Consider the following 8,347-nt stretch of genomic DNA (forward strand, 5'->3'; position numbering starts at 1 on the left):
TGAGGTTTTCTTGGCAAAGATACTGGAGTGGTTTACCATTTCCTTCTCCAGCTCATTTTATGAATAAGGAAATGAGGCAAACTAGGTTGTGACTTGCCCAGGGTCACAAATCTAGGAAGTGTCTAAGGCCAGATTTGAACTCATGAAGATGAGTTTTCTTTTTTTTTTTTTAATTCAATTAGTTAATTAATTAATTTAATTAGAATATTTTTCCATAGTTACATGATTCATATTCTTTCCCTCTCCTCCTCCATCCCATTGCCAACAAGCAATTCAAGTGGGGTTTACATGTATCATTGATCAAGACCCATTTCCATATTATTAATATTTGCAGTACAGTGATCATTTAGAATAGTGATTCCCAAAGTGGGCGCTACCACCCCCTGGTGGGTGCTGCAGCAATCCAGGGAGGTGGTGATGGCCACACTTTTTTTGTATTATATTCTATTCTGAGTTCAATAAATAGTTTCATAATTTCCAGGGGGCACTAAGTAATATTTTTTGGAAAGGGGGTGGTAGGCCAAAAAAGTTTGAGAACCACTGATTTAGAGTCTACATCCCCATCAAACCATGTGATCAAGGAAATTTCTTCTGTGTTTCTGCTCCCACAGTCCTTTCTCCAAATGTTGATAGTGTTCTTTCTCATAAGTCCCTCAGAATTGTCCTGTATCACTGCATTGCTGTTAGTAGAGAAGTCCACTATGTTCAATTGTGCCATAGTGTATCAGTTTTTGTGTACAACATACTCCAGGTTCTGCTCCTTTCACTCTGCATCAATTCCTGGGGATTGTTCCAGTTCACATGGAATTCTGCTAGTTCATTATTCCTTTCAACACAACAGTATTCCATCACTGACATATACCACAATTTATTTAGTCATCCCCCAATCAAAATACATCCCCTCATTTTCCAATTTTTTGCCACCACAAAGAGCACAGCTATAAATATTTTTGTACAAGTCTTTTTCCTTATTATCTCTTTGGGATACAAACCCAGCAGTGGTATGGCTGGATCAAAGGGCAGGCATTCTTTTAATACCCTTTGGGCATAATTCCAAATTGCCTTCCAGAATGGTTGAACCAATTCACAACTCCACCAACAGTGCATTAGTGTCCCAATTTTGCCACATCCTCTCCAACATTTATTACTTTCCTTTGCTCTCATATTAGCCAATCTGCAATGTGTGAAGTGGTACATAAGAATTGTTTTGATTTGCATTTCTCTAATTATAAGGGATTTAACACTTTTTCATGTGCTTGTTGATAGTTTTGATTTCTTTATCTGAAAACTGCCTATTTATGTCCCTTGTCCATTTGTCAATTGGGGAATGGCTTGATTTTTTGTACAATTGCTTTAGCTCCTTATATATTTGAGAAATTAGCCCTTTGTTAAAGGTTTTTGCTATAAAGATTTTTTCCCAATTTGTCGCTTCTCTACTAATTTTAGTTGTGTTGATTTTGTTTGTACTAAACCTTTTTAGTTTAATGTAATCAAAATTATTTGTTTTACATTTTGTGATATTTTCTATTTCTTGCTTAAATATATGGAATGCTTCATGAATTGGCATGTCATCCTTGCACAGGGGCCATGCTAATCTTCTCTGTATTGTTTCAATTTTAGTATTTATGCTACCAAAGCGAGCACAAGATGAATCGTCTTGATTTCAAGCCTGGTAGAATCCACTGCACCACCTAGCAACCCCAACCCACATTAGGGAAATCCTATGGTAGTTATATAAGCTCTATGAATTCTCATCTCAACTTTCATTCTTGCTGGAAAGTCAAGTTCCCAGAACAAGACTACATTTTACCTTCATTGATCTAAGAGTATCCCCTGAGAAGTTGGAGGTATCTTTCCAAAACTATCATAGTCAATCCCTATTGTTTCTGTTATTCCTAGTTAGTTAAGTGACTTGCCCAGGGTCATGGAGTTAGGAAGAGTCTGAGACCAAATTCTAAACCTAGGCCTCCTCTATCTAGGCCTGGCTCTCAATCTGCTGAGCCATCTAGCTGCTCTCTCTTCCACTGCTTTCAAACTGTCCTTCTTCCTCCCATCCCTCCTTTCTTCCTGTCCCTCCTCCATTGTCTTTTCTCCTTTCCTTCCTTCCTTCCTTCCTTTCTTCCTTCCTTCCTTCCTTCCCTCTTTCCTTCCTTCCTTTTTTCTCTTCAATGAGCATTTAAGTTCCTACTATTTTCCATGTCCTGGAGATAAACAAAAATTAAAGAGTCTCTGTCTTCAGAAATCTTATATTGTACTTAGTAGAGGGTGGAGGGAAGATGGTACACAACATTTACATAGTTTTACAAACACAAAATATATACAGAATAAGATACAAAATAATTTGAGAGACACTAAAAACTAGGAGGATCCAGAAGAGCCTCAGACGCCATCTGAGCTTAGCTTTGAAGGGAATTAGGGATCCTAAGAATATAAGACCAGAAGGGAAAACATTTCTGGAAATGCCTGTTAATGTCACCCCATGTCCCAGAAATCTCCAAATAACTTTGTGCTCACACAGATTCAGGACCCATCCTGGAGCCTGAATACCAAACTGTTCAGGTTCTCTCTTTGGTTCTATTTTTAAAGCAACCTCAAGAGAAATTTCTAAAACTCAGATTAGGCATGTGTCATGTCTAAGGTTTTTCAACCTGTGGTTCTCTCCTGAAAAGGTGCTGTGTGTAGAGTATCAAATATTTATTTCCCCTCACCCTAGCACCAGCTAGCAGCTGCCTCCCAGAGGTATGGTAAGAACCAAATGGGAGAATATTTGTAAGGTGCTTAGCACAGTGCCTGGCACAAAGTAGAAGCTATATAAATTCTAGTCATTGTTATTTATATAAGAAGGACTCCTAAATGCAGAGAACTATAGAAAATATAAAGTACTCAAAAGATTCACTAATTATATTGCCCCAGAAGATAAAATAGAGGATAGAACAACAGACCTGGAGTTGGGAGCACCTAAGTTCAAATCCAGCCTCAGACACTGCTTAACTGTGTGACCTTGGACAAGTCACTTAATCCTGATTGCCTAGCCCTTGCCACTCTTCTGACTTTGAATTGATATTAAGACAGAAGGTAAGGGGGGTGCAGCTGGGTAGCTCAGTGGATTGAGAATCAGGCCTAGAGATGGGAGGTCCTAGGTTCAAATCCGGCCTCAGACACTTCCCAGCTGTGTGACCCTGGGCAAGTCACTTGACCCCCATTGCCCACTCTTACCACTCTTCCACCTAGGAGCCAATAAACAGAAGTTAAGGGTTTAAAAAAAAAAAAAGAAAAAAAATTTTTTTTAAAGACAGAAGGTAAGGGTTAAAGGGTTAAAAAAATTTTTAAAGATAAAGACATTTTACACTGATGTTCTTGCTTATCTTTTTTCTGCACTGAATGGGTAACTCATATCTCTCTCATGGTTAGCTGGCAAGATTGCGATCTCCTAGTCCTATAAAGTACAGCTAATCCTTCAGCTGTGGTTCCTCCTGATGGCAGAACTTTCCTTTATATTTCTTTCTGTAGCCAATGACCATCTCTCATACTCAGAAAATATGTAGCTTTAAATACTCTCAAATTTAGGATTATCCATGAGGTAGCCCCCAAGGCTCAGCATCTAATCTGATCTATGCTCACAAAAGGAAAGAGAAAAATGTAGAAAATTGGTAGGACTCAAAGATCCAGGAACTCCTTTTTTAGGACATGTACAAACACATGCCTACCATTGCCATGTGTTTCTGTTTTAAGTTGCTCCTAGTGGAGAGTAGAAGAAAAAAAAGGACAAAAGTAGGAGTTAATGGGTTAGATCCAATCTATGGCTCAATCTTAGATACCTATGGAGAGCTATTCCTCTAATAAGAGCTCTTCTTAGGGGCAGCTAAGTGGTTCAATGGATATAGATCCAGGCCTGGAGTTGAGAAGACCTGGAATCAAATCTGACTTCAGCCACTTCCTGGCTGTGTGACCCTGGGCAAGTCACTCAACTCTGATTGCCTAGTTCTTACCATTCTTTTGCCTTAGAACACATAACTAATATTGATTCTAAGACAGAAGGCAAGGTTTTTTTTTAAAAGAGCTGATCTTTCTGGGCTAAAGTCAAATGAACCTCAGGAGACATCCCCAGTCACTGGGCATCCATCAGAAGAGTCTGATGTGTCCTCTGAGCAAGGAGCTAAGGTATATGTCTTCTTCAATGGGAGATTCCCATTGAGACAGATTCATGTTCTGTAATATTGAGTTAATTGATGGGACAATGGACATATTAGATTGACCTAAGACTCTTTGAATTCCATTGTACAAAGGCATGAGGATGTAAGATGGAATGTTATGGAGAAGGAATACTAAGTCAGTCAGTCTGGCTGGAATGTAAAGGGCATGAAGGGAGAAACATAAGAAGGAACTAGGTTATGAAAAGCCCTAACCAAAGAACAAAAGAAGAGTTTGAATTTCATCTGCTTTATCCAAGAGACCACAGGGAACCACTGTAACTACTTGACAAAGAGAATGACATGGTCAGATGTGCATTTAAGAGCTACTCCAGAAAAGCAGCTAGGTGGCTCAGTGGATAGAGAGCCAGGCATGGGGTTCGTCTGGCTTCAGACACTTACTAGCTGTATGACCCTAGATGTGTATCTTAATCCCAATTCCCTAGTCCTTACTACTCTTCTACCTTAAAATCAAAGTCCTTATCAATTCTAAAAACAAGGTAAGGGTTAAAAGAAAAAAAAGAGCCATTCCAAAGCCTTGAGTCAGTTAGGGATATGAGAAGAGTGTCATTCACTCAGAACCCAATATCCTTGGATCAGGACATTTTAGGTCTAAGATAAATTTGGGAAGGTCTCCTTATAAGTTAAATAAATGTTTGGCCTAGGTCATCTAGTCCAAACATTTATTTAACATATAAGGAAACTGAGGACAAGTGACTTGCCCAAGGTCATACTGGTATTATCAAAAGAGGATATCTGGAACATTATACAGTTGGAGTAGAGAACCCATTGACAAAGAGACTGAGTGTAGTAATGGTGAGCAGTGAAACAAGGCCCATTTTAATACATAAAGAAAAAACAACTTGCAGTTCTTGCCTCTCCAGCATTTCAAAGTAAGAGTTGATTTTCTGCACTATTGTAATTCAGATACAAACACCTCTAAATACATAGACTCAAGCCTGAATATGCTCAGGAAAGCAGACACAACTCACACACATTCAGAATGACCCACATGTTGGGGGCAGCTGGGTAACTCAGTGGGTTGAGAGCCAGGCCTAGAGACAGGAGGTCCTAGGTTCAAATCTGGCCTCAGCCACTTCCCAGCTGTGTGACCCTGGGCAAGTCACTTGACCCCCATTGCCTACCCTTACCACTCTTCTGCCTTGGAGTCAATACTGAAGGTAAGGGTTTTTGAAAAAAAAAAAAAAAAAAAAAAAAAAAAAAAAAAAAAAAAAAAGAATGACCCACATGTAGACACACTCCTACCTCTGTCCCTCTCCTCCATGGATCCTCTGCTCTCATGCCTGGCTGCCCAAAGCTCCCTATGGATGTACTTCAAAATCTAGACTTTCTTTTGTCTTTCTATCCGCAGTACCCAGGACAGCGCTTCCATCAAAAGTATTTCTATAAAGGTGCCACCCCTCCTCCTGAGTGTACTTTTGCTCTTTTATGGAGAAGGGGCAGGTTTCACCACAATGAACATCATGTAGGAATCAGACAAAGTTTAATTTCTTCGGGGGAAAGGAGAAAAAGAACCTGATTAGTAAATAAAAAACAACAAACGTTTGTTAAATCCCGAACATGTGCCAGGTACTATACTAAGGCTCCATTGAGAATTCAAATATAAGAAAAAGGAAAGTTCCTGCCCTCAAGGAACTGAAGATAGCACATAAATGGGAACTAAAAAGCAAGAAAGAAGGTAGCCATGCAAAGATACTTTGGCTAATTCCAGAGTCAAAAGCAAAGCTGTGAGAGGAATGAATAATGGCTGACCTGGGCCCTTCCTCGAAATGAAGGTTCCAGGAGAAATTCACCAATGGGAGAAAAGGGCTGTAGGGATGGGGAGTATCTTCCAAGCCACAGAGTCTTAGGGAACTTCCAAGGTCAGAAAACCACTGAGATCTAGTGGCAAAGTCTGGAAGGTTAGAAGCAAAGTTAGGAGAGGAATGAAGAAGTCAGGCAGATTTGAGTTCTGGTCCTAGCTCTGCCCATACCTCCTGTGTGACCTTGGGCAAGTTGCTTCTTTTTAAGCCTCAGTTTTCCCACCTATAAAATGAGGTGATTATACTAGATGATCTCTCAGTTCCTTTCCAGCTTTGGCATTTTGTGTTCCATGTTCTAACATCCTATGTTCTGATATGAAGTGTCTTGTGTTCTAATAATCATTGCTTTAAAGTCCATTCAAATTCTGACATTTTATGCTTATAGGAGTTGGTTTGACTTGAGCCTTTTAAAAAAATCCAGAATGAGTTAAAAGTACTTCAGATATTTTATTACTACAAGTACAGTACATAATAAAGTAATTGTGTAATTAAGAGATAATGTCAATGCAGTAGAACATTGTTGACAAGATAATAGCCTCCTGCAGCTACATAAATGCCAAGACAAAGTGAACAAATTTATAGTGCTGGAAATGGCAAAATGATTGGCAAACAGAACTGAGTTCTGTTTGGTCCAAGTTGGCCCCTTGATGTAGGCACCACCCAAACTGCTCTATATGGGTTATGGGTGTCTTCTTCAAGAACCCAGTGATTACTTTTCATTTTTCTCCCTTGCCTCCTGTAGCCTGCCTCTCCATTGCCTGACATTTTCTCCATCCCTCCTCTAGTATTATGGCTTAGAGTTAGGTTCATTTATTTCAGGTCATTGATCCTCTCTCTATCTTTCATATCTTTCTCCAAAAGCAGCTCTTTCTTGTTTCCAGAGTCCTTTGAGACACCCCCCCCCAATTTTTGAATATAGGCAATCCTTAAGAGAGACACAGAAGAAAGCTTCAGGAAGTATAGAAAGTTATGACCTATGTGAGCAAGAAGATGAGACAAGGTAGCTGTGTAATAACAGATTAAGAAGATCAGATTTCTTCCTACTTAAGCCTTCACTCTCATGAAGGCTGAAAGAAAAGAAACTTAAAGTATAGGAAGTCATAGCAGAAATAGATAGAAAGAAATAGGACTTAATCACCAAATTCTCCCTAAAATGTTAGAACTAAGCAGAACCTTCCAGATTGTACCTTTCTGACCCTGTCAGAGACAGAACCCTGGGCTGATCAGACCCACGGCAAAGATCACTTGTGTTATTTGTTTTTTTTCCTCCTTTAGAAAGAGAGAAACTCAGGGATCTTTTCTCTCACTGTCCTGACCTGTATGTATCACCCTGGTTTTGTAGCTTCTCTTGGAATTAAAGCCTTAATCCTTGAATCTCCCTGCAAAGATACAGACATTCTCTGCTATCTCTCCTAACAACTAAAGAAGAAATACCAAAGGGAAGCAAAAACAGCATCTATTCTATGATCCACCATATCAAGATTTTCTGTCTTTGAATTTATACAAGAGAACCCAAAAGAAAGATTACAGGCCCTGGGTGCATCACCATGCCAGCAGTATAGCCCCTAGGGTCGCTATCTTTTCCAAAAAGAAGGAAGTAATTTTCCACTCTATTTAAAGAAGAGAGGAATTGTTCCCCTCCCAACAGGAATCTCTGGCTGCTCTCTGCTCTAGTAGGTGTTATATGAAATTCAAATACAATAGCAAGGTTTAAACATTATAAATTTCTCAGCTGGTTCCCTTAGCAACAGCTCTTACTTTCACAGTCTGCCTTGGTTACAGACTGCCTTCTTTCAGATGACTTCCAGGCACAAAATCAGAGTTGTAATAAAAGTTGGGTTTTTTATAATGACATTTAAATAGAAATCCTGAGTTTTTAAGTAGAGATAGTTTAAAGTGGTTTCAATTTATCACTCATTAATTCAAAATTTTATTGATTTTATTTTATACGTCTTTAAGGATGTATACTAGGTGCTGTGGGAAATACAATAAATAAATAAATAATCTAATTAATTAAGACACAGCCTTTGTCCACATGTCCTACAATCTAATAGGTGATGTAAGATGTGAACTCAATGCAGAAAATAAAAATTAGATAAAAGAGATACCCAGTTCTAGAATAGTTCTGAATAGAGGGAAATCACTTCTGACCAAAGGAAATGTGGAAGAGGGCTAACATCAACAGACAGAAAGTGCCATTGCCCATTCCATATGAGGTAGGAAGAAACTAAGATGGGAAAAGTGAACAAAAAGAGAAAATCTTAACAGTGAATGTATATTTTAATAAACATTGATATTTAATATCCTCCACTTAGGTATATATATATATATATA

The 8,347-nt window shown here is 38.8% G+C and overlaps 1 non-coding gene across 1 annotated transcript; it reads right to left on the reverse strand.

Moving 5' to 3' along the window:
- Positions 1-1,537: 1,537 nt before the first annotated feature.
- LOC123248082 lies at positions 1,538-1,644 on the reverse strand. The gene has a single exon (XR_006506188.1). It is a non-coding gene; the product is annotated as a U6 spliceosomal RNA (small nuclear RNA).
- Positions 1,645-8,347: the final 6,703 nt, after the last annotated feature.

Source organism: Gracilinanus agilis, chromosome 4 (assembly GCF_016433145.1).
Source record: "Gracilinanus agilis isolate LMUSP501 chromosome 4, AgileGrace, whole genome shotgun sequence".
NCBI classification, from domain to species: domain Eukaryota; kingdom Metazoa; phylum Chordata; class Mammalia; order Didelphimorphia; family Didelphidae; genus Gracilinanus; species Gracilinanus agilis.